Genomic DNA, 15,625 nt, shown 5'->3' with positions numbered 1-15,625 from the left:
CTAGAGCACTTTAGTGTGTAGCCTACAACAGTTATACAATACAAAAATGACTTAAATTGATATAAAACAAGTGCAAAAACTGTAAAAAGCAGAAGGCAAATGCAATTTAAACTTTTTAAAGCATAGATCAGTTAGAAATTCACTTTTTAGGTGGGAAAAGGCAGTCGGAGCAAAAAAACAGAGAAAAAATACTTAAATCTGGAAAAGTCTCTCTTGGGTCTCTCTGTTGCCTGTATCACTCTGCAGGACACCACGAGGAGCTGTGTGGAGTTGTATACTGGTGCAAAACCGTGCAAATGCAGGTTTTAAAGCAGGGAAACTGAAAGAGATAGGAATTGACCCAAAATGGCCAATAAACTACTAGTTTCAGGGCTGAGACCACTCCTCCAGGGACAGATAGGCTGCTCAAAGCTCCCCACTCTCACTGGTGAGCAGAGAAGCTTCCTCCTATCCAAGTAAGGATATGGGCAACACAGGAAACTATACCACAGTCCGGAATTCAGCAAAATCTGAAATCTGGACTAATGTACTTCAGCAAAGGCAGGAAAAGAGAATATATATTTTTTTTTTCAGGAAACAGCAGAAAAACACACAGAAAACACTGTAAATGCTATAAACAAGCTAGCACACTTTGGTGTGTAGCCTACAACAGTTATACAATACAAAAATGACTTAAATTGATATAAAACAAGAGCAAAAACTGTAAAAAGCAGAAGGCAAATGCAATTTAAACTTTTTAAAGCATAGATCAGTTAGAAATTCAAATTTTTTTAGGCAGGAAAAGGCAGTTGGAGCAAAAAAAACGAAGAAAAAATACTTAAATCTGGAAAAGTCTCTCTTGGGTCTCTCTGTTGCCTGTATCACTCTGCAGGACACCACAAGGAGCTGTGCGGAGTTGTATACTGGCGCAAATCGCCCAAATGCGGGTTTTAAAGCAGGGAAACTGAAAGAGATAGGATTTGACCCAAAACGGCCAATAAGCTACTAGTTTCAGGGCTGAGACCACTCCTCCAGGGACAGATAGGCTGATCAAAGCTCCCACTCTCACTGCTGAACAGAGAAGCTTCCTCCTATCCAAGTAAGTATATGGGCAACACAGGAAACTGTACCACAGTCCAGAATTCAGCAAAACCTGAAATCTGGACTAATCTAGTTCAGCAAATGCGGGAAAATAGAATTTTTTTTTCAGGAAACAGCAGAAAAACACACAGAAAACACTGTAAATGCTATAAACAGGCTAGCACACTTTAGTGTGTAGCCTATAACAGTTATACAGTACAAAAACAACTTAAATTGATATAAAACAAGTGCAAAAACTGTAAAAAGCAGAAGGCAAATGCAATTTAAACTTTTTAAAGCACAGATCAGTTAGAAATTTGCTTTTTAGGCGGGAAAAGGCAGTCAGCAAAAAACAGAGAAAAAATACTTAAATCTGGAAAAGTCTCTCTTGGGTCTCTCTGTTGCCTGTATCACTCTGCAGGACACCACGAGGAGCTGTGCAGAGTTGTATACAATAACAAACTTTTTAAATCACAGATTCGCTAAAAAAAAACTTGTGTTTTAGGCGGAATTAGTTAAGACAGCAAGAAAAGCAGAAAAGTGATACTTAATCACTCCAAAGTCACTCTTTTGTCTCTCTGCTGCTGTAGACTGTGCAGAACACCTGGAAGGCACTTGCTGAGCGGAATACAAGCATAAAAATGGTGCAAATGAGGTTTTTATAGCAGGGAAGTGAAAGAGATAGAAATGGCCAATAAACTACTAACTTCCTGGCTGAAACCACTTCTCCAGGGACAGATAGGCTACACAAAGCTCCCCTCTCTCACAGGTGAACAGAGAAACTTCCTTCTATCCAAGTAAGGTAATAGCAACACAGAAACTTGTAACACAGCCCTGGATTCAGCAATAACCTGAAAACTGGACTATACTAGTTCAGAAACGTGGGAAACAAGTATAAACTTTTTTTTTCAGAAAATAGAGCATATACAATCAAAATTAGCCCAAAAAGGCCAATAAACTACTAACTTCTGGACTGAAACCACTCCTCCAGGGACAAATAGCCTGCTCAAAGCTCCCCTCTTTCACAGGTGAACAGAGAAACTTCCTTCTATCCAAGTAAGGTATGGCAACACAGAAACTTGTAACACAACCCTGGATTCAGCAATAACATGAAAACTGGACTATACTAGTTCAGAAAGGCAAGAAACAAGTGTGTATATATATATATATATATATATATATATATATATATTTTTTTTTTTTTCAGAAAGAAACAGTTTAAGTAAGCATGCGCAATAAGCCTTTAACCAGAAATTCCCAGCTCAGAAGGGCAGAATCTAGCCTCTCCTCCCACAAGAGTGCAGACCACAAACCTTCTTAATGTAAAATAACTGGCCTGAAGCCCAAGTCCTTAACCTAGAACTAATACACTTTTAGAATAACAGACACTGAGCCTTCAATCAGCAGTTCCCAACTTAGAAGGATGTATGCTACCTGTCCTGCCACAACAGTGCAGACCACAAACCTTCTTAATGTAAAACAACTGGTTTGAAGCCCAAGTGCTTAAACCAAGGGCCTTAGAATAACAGTTACAATTTAATCAGGCTAGTAACAAGCAGTAATAAAGGCAGCAGAATAAATTTAATTGAGTACTTTTAAAAGAGGCAAAAACAAAATAAGGTAATAAAGTAGGAAGAAACACAAATACAGTAAGGCAGATGAAGTGCAAATTATTTTTTAGATGGAGGAAACAGAGCAGATTAAGATACTATAGGGGAATGACCTTCCCAAGTGCTCTCTCTGTACACCGCAGAGGAGATGGGACTGGTAAGAGTATCCAAAATCAAAATATGATCTCACTGTACTCAGTTGAGTGAGCAAATGAGATGGGTCCAGGAGGAGTGTGCAAAAAGAGATTTACAGCAGGGATGGGCAATTCCAAAGCCACCAAGATTAACACCACAACAAGAAACAGGGAGAGGGGTGGGGAACTCACTGCAGAGATTCAGAGACACAATATTTACTGAATCCAAGACACACAATATTTACTCACTCAAATTTTAAATAAGTGCAGAAAATATACTTAAATCAGCTTGTGTCCAGCTGATATATGCAGACAAGTCTCAGTAGCCAGCAACTCGATTTAAAATGATTACTAGAAATGTAACCAACACAGATTTTAATGCTAGCAGAAACCCCCAAGCTAATTAACACTAACAAAGGAATTTCAAAGCAGCCTACAACTTTCAGTGAGCTCAGATGGTTAACTGCAGAGATTCAGAGACACAATATTTACTGAATCCAAGACACACAATATTTACTCACTCAAATCTTAAATAAGTGCAGAAAATATACTTAAATCAGCTTGTGTCCAGTTGATATATGCAGACAAGTCTCAGTAGCCAGCAACTCGATTTAAAATGATTACTAGAAATGTAACCAACACAGATTTTAATGCTAGCAGAAACCTCCCAAACTAATTAACACTAACAAAGGAATTTCAAAGCAGTCTAACAACTTTCAGTGAGCTCATATGGCTAACTGCAGAGATTCAGAGACACAATATTTACTGAATCCAAGACACACAATATTTACTCACTCAAATCTTAAATAAGTGCAGAAAATATACTTAAATCAGCTTGTGTCCGATTGATATATGCAGACATGCCTCAGTAGCCAGCAACTCGATTTAAAATGATTACTAGAAATTTAACCAACACAGATTTTAATGCTAGCAGAAACCCTCAAGCTAATTAACACTAACAAAGGAATTTCAAAGCAGTCTAACAACTTTCAGTGAGCTCAGATGGCTAACTGCAGAGATTCAGAGACACAATATTTACTGAATCCAAGACACACATATTTATTCACTCAAATCATAAATAAGTGCAGAAAATATACTTAAATCAGCTTGTGTCCGATTGATATATGCAGACATGCCTGAGTAGCCAGCAACTCGATTTAAAATGATTACTAGAAATTTAACCAACACAGACTTTAATGCTAGCAGAAACCCTCAAGCTAATTAACACTAACAAAGGAATTTCAAAGCAGTCTAACAACTTTCAGTGAGCTCAGATGGCTAACTGCAGAGATTCAGAGACACAATATTTACTGAATCCAAAACACACAATATTTACTCACTCAAATCTTAAATAAGTGCAGAAAATATACTTAAATCAGCTTGTGTCCAGTTGATATATGCAGACAAGTCTCAGTAGCCAGCAACTCGATTTAAAATGATTACTAGAAATCTTTTTTTACAATGAGAGAGCTGAAGTTAAGCTGCTGATCAGTGGGTAGCCATCTTGGAAAGTTTCTTTTTTTTATTTCTTGACTATTTTTATTGAAGAAAAAAAGTCTGGGAAATTGTAACATGGGTTCAAACAGAGGTGAGAATAAGCAGGTCCACACAAGATCAACCTGCCAAGCAGTAATTTGTGCAAGCAAGATGAAAGTCGGAACCATATTCAAAAGAAATGTCATGCAGAATATGTGAAAATAATGGTTTCTTGTAGGAATGATTGCATTATCAATTATATCATGGAATGTAAATGGCATTAAATTTATAGAAAAAATAGAGTGATGAACTATATTAAAAAATGTAGGGTGAAAATAGCAATGTTAGAGGGAGGTGCACATTTGGATAGAAATAAGCATGTGAACTTGGTAAACAAAGGATATCAGCATGTACTTTTGGCAGAATTTCAGGGGTAAAGGAAAGGAGGGTAATAGTACTGACTGTGAGAGGAGCTCCATCAGTGATAAAAAAGAAAGACAAAAAAAAATGGTTTGTGGTAATAAAGGGTTACTGGCAAGGAAGGTGGTTTACACCAGCATTTATTTATTTTCTGCCAACAACTACTATTACAGAATGAAAATTTATGGAGAAATATTTAGCTTTCAGCAGGGGGAAACTATTTATGGGTGGGGACTGGAACATATTTGCATTAGTGAGAATGTATCAGGAATACCTATAAGGAAAAATTATAACAAAAATAAGGTAGATTTCTGAAGAAATATGTGAAAATATTTGGAATTTAAGGTGTGAATTTGTAAGCATTTCCTCAGACAGAATTTAGACATTTTTCTCTAACTGGGATGGACTGGATAGAAATTATATTTCATAGCAGCATGGGTATTTAATTAAATGCTTTAAAATACATCCAATAACTACTTCAGATTATGCACCAGTAAAGGCTAAGATAAAGATTTAGGGAAATGAAGTGAAAATGAGACACTGGTACTTTCTTACTTGCTTGTTAAAAATAATGGAATTTAAGGAATGGGTAGTGGAAATGATTTGAGTGATTTAAGGAATGGGTGATGGAAATGATTGAAGAGTCATTAGGAAAGACAGAAACTAAATGAAAATTGGATTTAAAATATAATAGAAATAAGAAAGAGAGAAATATGGAAAATAAGTAATAAGAATCATTTAGAGTGGTTGCCAAAGGTTAAAGTTTTGGAGAAGAAGGGGAATCTCACAGATGAAGGACAGAATCAATTGCTTAGTACAAAAGGGGAAATAAGGGACTATTTAGATAATATATATGAGTTTAGAAAAGTTGCTGTTAATCAAGTATTTTTGATACTTCCAGAGCACCAAATCTCTTAGTGTGATGATTTATGCAGCATAAATTGGAAAGGATTGTTGTCAACCTTAGGGAGTCTATGGTGAGAAAATAATGAGAGCTCCTATAGCGGTATTAGACATATTTTGGAAATTCGATGAAAATTTGTTTAATGCAGAGGAATATGGAAACCAAGAAAAGGCACAAAAGGAAATATTTATGGAAGTTGTTACTATGCCAAAGTAAGAGTTAGATGAGGCTCAAGAATTAATAGATACAATAGAAAAATGGTGATGAATAATCAATCTGCAGGGATGTCTCCAGGAGCAGATCGTATTCTTGTGGAAGCTTTGAAGTTAGAGGAAAAGAAATTGATAAAGATCTAGAAGGTTTTGTATAACAATATTTTTAAAGTAGGGGCTGTACCAGCATCTTGGAAGAACGCTATGGTGTCTATATTAACCAAAGAGGGTAAAGACCCTTTAGATCCAGCTTTTTATAGACCAATTTCAATTTTAAATTATGATTATTTATTTATTGCATTTGTTTACCCATATAGTCTAACTAGGCATGATGAGATGCCCATTTTCAATGGAGGCCCAGGGTGAAAAGCTCCAAAATAGTAGTAGAAAGGACCAGCACTAATGTAAAACTTCACTGAGACAGCCAAAAGTCCAAGTAGAAGTAAAAGTCCAGTGAAAGGAAACACCTGACATGTAGAATTAAAACCCAAACAGACTTTAATAAATTTAAATCACAAGGTCACAAAGCTTTCAGACTTGCGTCCTTCTTCAGTCCTTCTTCAGTGTGTAAACTATCTATCACTATCAGTATAAAATCACATGACACAGCTCATTAAACTAGAAATTTCTTCTTAAAGGTAAAGCCTTAAAAATCTACAGTATCAATGTATAGCATAAAGAATATATAATATGACATAAAAATACAAAATACATATGCAGATAAAAAAATCTAAAAATTCATTCTATTTTCTTTAATCATTTGTTTCTTTTTCAATACTGGTTTAAGACTTATATTACCATTAACTCCAGGTTTAACATCTGCCTGAAGTAGTGTTACCCAGTCATACTCATTCATCTCTAGATCATTATTAATATCACCACCTCTAATCTTTGGATACATAACATTCATAACATGGAATTTAGATCTGTGCTTAGGAATACCCATCTTTTTGCAGTACTGATACCTAGACTTGTATGTTCTCTTAGTGGGGAACCAGTTTGTTGAGATATAGGCTTTGCAGGTCTTTCCTCCCTACAGGACCTGGAGTCCACAGCTATCTGTGTCTCCAGCATCTCTGTCATAGTATTAGTGTTCCCCCTTGTAGTAAGCATGCTGCCACACTCCATGTTTGTCTAGCCATGTGCAGTGCATAGCACCAACATATGGACATCATAAATTAACACTTGAATATTGCACAGATCAGTCTAGTGCCTGAGCCATGGCCACTGGAATTCACAGCAGCATCCTCAGCAGTGATGTTTGTGAAAGTATACCAACATTAACAGTAAATGGTGAGCTATCACTGCAGGTGGTGCTGTGATAAATTTATATACGATGCAAGGCTAAAACTAATTTGAGTTATACAGTCATGTGTGCCTAACTGGACCAGGTGTGTGGCCATCCTAGATTTCTGAGGTGCCTGGAAAGGAAACATTGGGAACTCTATAAATGAAACTAGACATGGCATTGCTTTGCTAAATATGACTTAAAAAAAACAAAAGTAACTGTAGTACAGACAAGTCTGAGATCCACGAGAAACCTAGGGCTACACATTCCACTGTACCCACAGTCAAAGTCATTGCCAGGAATTGTTCTTGAGAGGTAATATCCTGATAGGGATACAAGAAATACTTTAGTGCTTGTAAGCTGAACCTCAGGTGGTCCACCCTCATCTATGGTATTATGTGATGCAATGACATGCCTTTTAATGTACATAGTCGATCATGCTGGTGACCCAGCAGTGGTGCTGCCTTAGAGCTGTCTCAAGGCCACAGTTGCACTGATCTGTTATAACAGCTCATGCTGTTCACAGGTGGTATCACCTTTTCTCACTAAAATTAGTTCCTCAGGACTTGCAGAAAAACTGAGTTTCTACAGCACAAGAGTTTTCCTGCCACTTGATGTTGCCCAGCCTGTAAAACATAAGAAGGTCAAGGCATACCCCAATATGAGATATAAAATATAAAGGTATACAACAGACTACAACCCAACTATTCCTTCTTATCCTAGTGCTGAGCAGTATATACTAGTAGGTGTATTCTGTTAGGCACAAATACCGATGACTACAGCAGTATTAATCACAAGATAGTTACTCATGTTCTGCTGCATTGCATATGCCTATAACATTGTAATGGAAATTATAGTGTGCAGGCTTAAGTTCATCCATCCACAACCCCTTTTCCCATTTTTGCACATGGGGTTGGAGTGTCACTTCAACAGTGACAATCATCTAGAGCCATGGTTTACACTGCCAGGTGGCTAACCCTGCCACAGTAGTTCTTCCACACCACACACTCACATGCACACTCATACCTATGACCAATTTAGAGTGCCCAATCTACCTACTGCATGTCTTTGGAATGTGGGAGGAAACTGGAACACCTGGAGGAAACCCATGCAAACATAGAGAGGACATGCAGACTCCACACAGAAGGAACCCAGGCCGAGAATCAAACCAGGGAACCTCTTGCTGTGAGATCATTACTATCTGCTACACCACTGTGCCACCAGTCTTAAGTACACTAGTCATATCAGAACAGGCATGTGGAAAATGACAACAATAATTTAATAACTAAAACTTATTGTTTACCATCTGCTACACCACTGTGTTGCCACTCTTAAGTACACTAGTCATATTGGAACAGGCATGTGGAAAATAACAGCAATAATATAATAACTAAAACTTACTGTAATTATGCATAAGATGAAGCCACATGTAAAAATGTAACTAAGTAGTGTTCAGCTTGCTTCAAAAAGAATGTGCTTATAGATTTCAGTGTGAACGATTGTATGCTACTTTTCCACATATTTGCCTCATGAGGCTCATTTGAACAGAATGTCTCATTAGTTAAACCTGTATATAAGGTGCTCATGAGTAGCACATCTCCTCACTAGTCCTTGTGCAGTGCAAATGGGCAATACCCAGCATGGCAGTACTGATGCCAAAGTATAATCACGCATCTCTTTTCTGCACACTTAACATCACATAGGATACATGATTTAGTAAAAAATTCCTAGTAAAGCAGTATCACATGCAAACAAACACCACTGTGTTAATGTATTTAGTCGTATAACAGGAAGGAATGAAAACTGAGGCTATAGCTCGCAACAACTGCAAAACAAGGAGGTCACTATCATTGTGTCATAAACAGACATTCATTTTTTGCTGTATATTATCTCCAAAGACAGTAAAAAGATAAGTTTGTTGAGATCCATAAAGGACCTTGCAAACAAACAAAAAAAAGATACATGATCTTTTTGCAAAACTGACATTGAAAGCTATATTACAATGCAGACAAGCAGCGTAGGAACTGATAAAATTACCTATTGTAGAGGAAGTTGTAAAGACAGAGTCAAATAAGATGTGGTTACATGGGGAAGGCAGCTATATGTAGTAAATGTTATTCTGTATCTTTACTTGTTCTGTTAACTTTATTGTTGAATTAGACTACATCCTATCACTATGTGAAGTGACCGTGACATGTTAGCACAAGACAACTGCACAAAGTGTTTAGCAGCATATGTTGTGACTGGTATTAGACAAATATAGTGACATGTGATCAGCAGGACTGATGCTGTGCAGGGAACTTACACAGCTGAAAACAGATACATCATGTAATGTGGCATATGGGTACACCATTGTAAGTGCTACATTTATACAGCTGTAGCCAGTATGTGGGGCGCCACACATACACAGATGGAGCATGATATCCTTGTGACACAATACACATGTGCACCACTGTATGTGCTGCATGCACACAGCTGTAGCCATTATGGCTGATGATGGTAGTGGGGTGCCATACATACACAGCTGCAGCATGATATATGTTCTTCTGACACAATACACATGTGTACCACTATGGCTGCTGCATGCATAAAGCTGTAGCCAGTACAGCTGATGCTGTTAGTGGGGTGCCACAAATACACAGTTGCAATATGATGCATGGTCTTATGACACAGTACATACATGCATCACTGTGGTTGTTGCATGCATATAGGTGTTGCTAGTACAACTGATGCTGACTGTGAGGGTGCCACACATACACAGCTGTAGAATGATGTATGGCCTTGTGATACAATACACATGTGCACCACTGTATGTGCTGCATGCACACAGCTGTAGCTATTATGGCTGATGATGGTAGTGGGGGCCACACATACACAGCTGCAACATAATATATATTCCTTCTGACGCAATATACATGTGCACCACTGTGGTTGCTGCATGCATAAAGCTGTAGCCAATACAACTGATGCTGCTAATGGGGTGCCACACATACACAGCTGCAGCATGGTGTATGTACTTGTGACATGACACACATGTGCACCATTGTGGGTGCTGCATGCACTCAGCTGCAGCCACTACAACTGATGCTGGTTGTGGGGTGCCACACATACACAGCTGCAGCATGGTGTATGTACTTGTGACATGACACACATGTGCACCACTGTGGGTGCTGCATGCAGTTGCAGAACTGATGCTGGTTGTGGAGTGCTATACATGCATAGCTGCACATGATGCATGTCCTTGTGACACAATACACATGTGCACTACTGTAGGTGCTGCATACACATGCCAGCACACCTGATGCTGTTAGTGGGGCACCACACATACACAGCTGCAGCATAATGTATGTCCTTGTGATATGATACACATGTGCACCACTGTGGATACTGCATATGCACACTGTAGCCAGTAAAACTGATGCTGGTAGTGGGTACCACACATGCATAGTTGCAATATCATCTGTGTTCTTGTGATATGAGAATCATGTGCACCATAATGAGTGCTACATGAGCACAGCCTTAGCCATTACAACTGATACTGTTAGCAGGGGTGCCACACATACACAGCTGCAGCATAATATATGCTTTTGTGGCACAATATACATGTAATCCTGTGTGGGTGTTGCATGCACACAGCTGTAGCCAATAACACTGATGTTTCCATGGTGAGTGAGGTAATTTTATATATATATATATATATATATATATATATATATATATATATATTTGTTGTTGCTGTCTTTTGGCTTTTCATGGTTAGGGGTCGCCACAGCGGAACTCCGGTCTGCTAATGATTGACAGTAGATTTTCACAAACGCCGAGGTGCCATCTCGATGTTCAAACTTTAATGAAGGCACGCCCATTTACGCATGTCTTTCAAACGCCCACCCAATATATATATATATATATATATATATATATATATATATATATATATATAATGGTGACAGTAGCTCAGTTGTTAACTTCCATCACAGTTCCACTACAGTATAAAGGCATTGATAACACCAGGAATTTTGTTGAGCCAAGAAAGAGCAACACTTGCTTTAACAGTTTTCACTGATACTGTGGAAGGTTGCATAGGGGCTGTAAATTGTTATTATATATAGCCTGATAATGGGGCATTTATATATACATTTGTGTGCTGGAATGTCTACATCTTATGGCCATGTAATAAGTTTTTTATTATTTAACATTTGTTTACTGGGAAAGTCCGACTGGGACAGAGCCCATTTTTAGCAGAGGCCCAGACAGAAACACCCCAGATCCATGTCTTTGGAATGTGAGACAGCACCCAGAGGAAACCCACATGAATGCAGGGAGGACATGCAGACTCCGGGCAGAAGGCACCCCAGCCAGGAATTGAACAGGAGAAGCTCTTGCTGTGAGGTGACAACACTAACCGCTGCACAGCTGTGCCACCCAATAATGATCCTCTTTCAAACCCAGCACATACAGAGTAAATGGAGTACACTGTGCTATCTCAAACAGGAGAAAGAGATGGCCGGTAGCTCTGTGTATTTAGTGATCCCTTTGTCATAATTGTTCGTATCCAGCATTATCATTACTTTCTGAAGTTAAGTGTAATTTGCATCTTTCCATTGTGTCATCTCATCGCAGGACCAATAATCTACCACTCCAAATTCAGTGTAGATATGCTGCACAAGAAAAGAAAAAAAAGAAAAGAAAAGAAAGAACCATCAAGATCAAACAGAGATGGTCCTGCTACCCAGGCATCAATTCCTGAGGCAGGAAAGGACCCTGGTTAGGCTGACCCTCCTTTGTCTCATTTGGGGAAGAAGACCATGACCATGGGCATAGTACTGCCATTGTGTCTTTATCTCATGGATTTCCTTCAGAATTTCATCACCAATGTGCTTCAGTGAGGGCCAGGAGACACCGATCAGACTGAGTGTGGTGATGGAGAGAGGACAGCTGTTCAAGGTACAGCAGAAACTCAACAGGATGCATACAACCCTGCAAATAATGCCCAGTGCGGTGCCAAGATGCATCCCAGCATCTTAATAGCCATCTGTAAATATATTTAAATATACTTCAATTGTCTTTCTATGTTGTTGACCATTTTTGCTGCTTCTGTTCATCAGTAAAGTTCATTTGATTATACAACTGTGTTTGTGCCTTCTTCTAAGTCTGCATTTATTGTAGTAATAATTTATGTGAAAAACACAGTACTTCCATGATTTATCTGCTAGTTGTGCCTGATAAGCTAATCTTTCTCCTTACAGGCCATAGAAATCCCTGTACCATATATTTAGCCAGTGGTGACCTTCAGATGTTCGTGAGTTTGCCTGTGCTCTGGGCAGCCATGTATGTCTGCCTCATTCATTCCCTTAGACTCTTATTAACCTGTTCAGATTACAGCTTTGTGTGATGCTGCAACCATATCAGAACCTGACAATATGAGACACCTGCAGAGTTTGCCAAAAACTGTAGAGTTTGCCAAAAACTTCCTTTATATTCCTGATGAATCAGCTAACCTGTAAGTGGCTGTTTTGTCTGTTACTATGCGTTCTTCTCATATTGGTTTAGTTAGTATTTTTTTCTTTTATGCTGCAAGTGTTGTAATGCCTGTTATATGAAAAGGATGTGAAAAAGTGGTGCATATATCACATCATTCATTGCTGTATATAACAAACAATAGAGAAAAGAGTTAACGGCTACAGTATATAAAAGAAACTTGTTTAAAATGCAGTATCATACAATAGATTTTTTTTTTCAAGTGGACATATTCCTTATTTTAACACCTTTATTGAATTATCACTTAAGACATAGGCAAACAAACATTTGTATAAAAAGAAAACAAACCATATTTACATATTCCAAGTTGCAAACATTATAAATCACATATATTCTTTTGTAGATTTATCATCAATTCAGCATTACATAAATTGATCAATTCTTGCCTTCCATTAATCCTCACTCATCTGCCAAAACATTATTCTGCATGTATTGTTCCAACAATTTCCATTTTTTCTATGTAATTTGCTCCTACACTTTTCTAAAGATTTCACTTCCAATTCTTTTACCTCTTTTATAATATTCAGTATTTTAAATATAATTGGCTGAAAATTTGATTACCATTTTCTGGTAATTGCTTTTTTGACAGCCACCAGAATTAAACTTAACAAGGCCTTAATATGTCTAGACAATTCAAATCCTGTATCCCAGCTCAAAATAATAATTTACTTAGTTATACCTATATGTTCATCCAGCATTTCTTTCAGAGTATTCTGTAGGGATTTTTTCTTTCTTTTGTAAAGTCTACCAACTCATTACACTTCCAAAACTTATATTCCCAGTTACCTCTTTCTTCCTCATCACATCTTAGTATTTGCCATTTTCTGGAGGAAAATTCTTTGGAGTCTGCTTGGGGTTTAAAATACCTATGCAAACACTTCCAAGCAAAAGTCCTAAATCTTCTAGACTTTGTTGTAAATTTGGGAGCCATACATATATCCGTCCATTGTTTCCTTATGAATTACAAGTCCAGTCTCTCTTCCCAATCTTTTCTAACCTCCTGTGACTGATACATGTACTTATTGTGCCATATTTTATATGCCCTACTAATTATACACTTTGAATTGTAGCTTTCTGCTGGTGCTATGTGTATGAGTCTTAACTGCGTACCTGTAAAATATCCCTTCAAATCAAGTAATCCTAATCCACCTTGTTCTGTTGGAAGGATCAGTTTAACCCACTTGATCCTAGTCCTTTTCCTCCCAGAGATAAAATCTTTCAGCTCTACATTAATTACTGTCCACAACCTCTCCTCTGGTTGATAAAAATATGCCTGACCTATATATAAAACTAAATGGACTAAAAATATTTTCACTGCCTGTATCTTGCTATCCAAATCCATAAACAACAGCTTCCAGTTTCTCAGTTTTTGCATTATCTTTTGTTTAGCCTTTTCTTACATATTCTTAGCTGCCATAATAAAATCTTTTTTTTAATTCATACTCTTAAATACTTCATTTTATCATGTCCCCATAAATATAGGTATTGCTGGTCTAATTAATGTGCAAGTACATAGTTTACAACTATAGCCTTTGTTTTATCTTCATTCATTTTATATCCCAAAAAGTCATGAAACTCTCTCAAGATGTTCCACAACACTGAGATGTCCTTTTCTGTTTTTATCAGGTACAAAATAACATCAGCTGCAAATTAAGCCAACTTTTCTTGATTAACATACTGATTATATCCTTGAATTTCTGAGTCCCTTATTTTCTTTGCCAATGGCTCTAAATATAAAGGAAATAAAGTAGAAAGAGGACACCCCCTGCCTGGTTCCTCTTTTCAGATACAACCTGTCAAAAAGGAATGTTCCCACTTTAATTTTTGCCTCTGATCCCTCATATATCCTCCAAATTAACCTCACTGTTGTATCAGAGAATGTAAATGCTTCCATTGTCCTGCTCATAGTTGCCACTAGCCCACCTTTTCCTGCTACTCCTTGTCCTGTACTGACCTCTCCCTGTTTCAACTTCACCCACTAATCCCCCCCTTCTGCCTCTTTTCTCTTCTTTACAGCTGGTCAGTGCAACATTAATTACATGATTCCCCAGGTTTGGATCGTGCAGACCAGTAATCAGTACTTAGGAATCTACCTCTCGGGAAACCTACTAAACAATCAGAACATGGCTGCAAATTTTCACTGTAAACCCACTTGTATCGGTGCCAACCAACGTAGGTTTATTATCTTCCTTTTTTCACTCTTTGTGACCATTATCTGCATACAGAAGGTGGCGTGCATACTAACCGGGAAGCATACCTTAGACTATCTCCTCCCCCCATCCTATTAATTTGACCTCCACTCAGGTGTCTTTCACTATGGTGCACAGTAATTCTTTCTAAAGAAAATTAAAAAGCATTCAAAGAAAAAAACACAGTTGACCAGTTAGAGTTAAAGCTCTGGCACTGACCTGCAGCACCATACTTCAGCAGACTGGCTGATTGTTTTCCTTTGGTCACTTGGTCCAACTGGTTTCTGCCTGCTCTATTTGCCCTTTGGGCTCACTCCACTCTCCTACCCTTCTCCCTAATCACACTTGCCACCACTACTCCCAAATTTATCCATACCTGACCACAACTACACCATAAACCAGCCAATCCCTAATAGCAACACCCCCCTTTCCTAACAAATCCAAACACCCAGCCTAATCTATCTCTACCACCCATATCTAACAAACTAGCTCTTCCTAACACTGCCTCCCCACACTATTATCTTAAAACAGTCCCCTGCTACAACTTCCAGTTTCCTCTAACTACACAAACTAACTACACCAAATTCACAATCCCACCTTAGTCCTCCATTTCATCCCTCAGCACCTCACCACACTACCAAACTGCACAATGTCACAACCCCCCAACACTCTTTAAAAATCTTAACTTTCCTCAAAGCTAATTTCCTCACACTAACCCTTCTAACTTTCACACTCCCCTCCTCCATCCCTAGCCTCTAAAATCTACTACCACCACCCACATCCCAAAACCCCCCA

This window comes from Protopterus annectens, chromosome 4.part0 (assembly GCF_019279795.1).
Source record: "Protopterus annectens isolate FY-2018-M chromosome 4.part0, PAN1.0, whole genome shotgun sequence".
Taxonomy (NCBI): Eukaryota; Metazoa; Chordata; order Ceratodontiformes; family Protopteridae; genus Protopterus; species Protopterus annectens.
The sequence above is the reverse complement of the archived record's forward strand: the minus strand, read 5'-3'. Positions refer to the sequence as shown.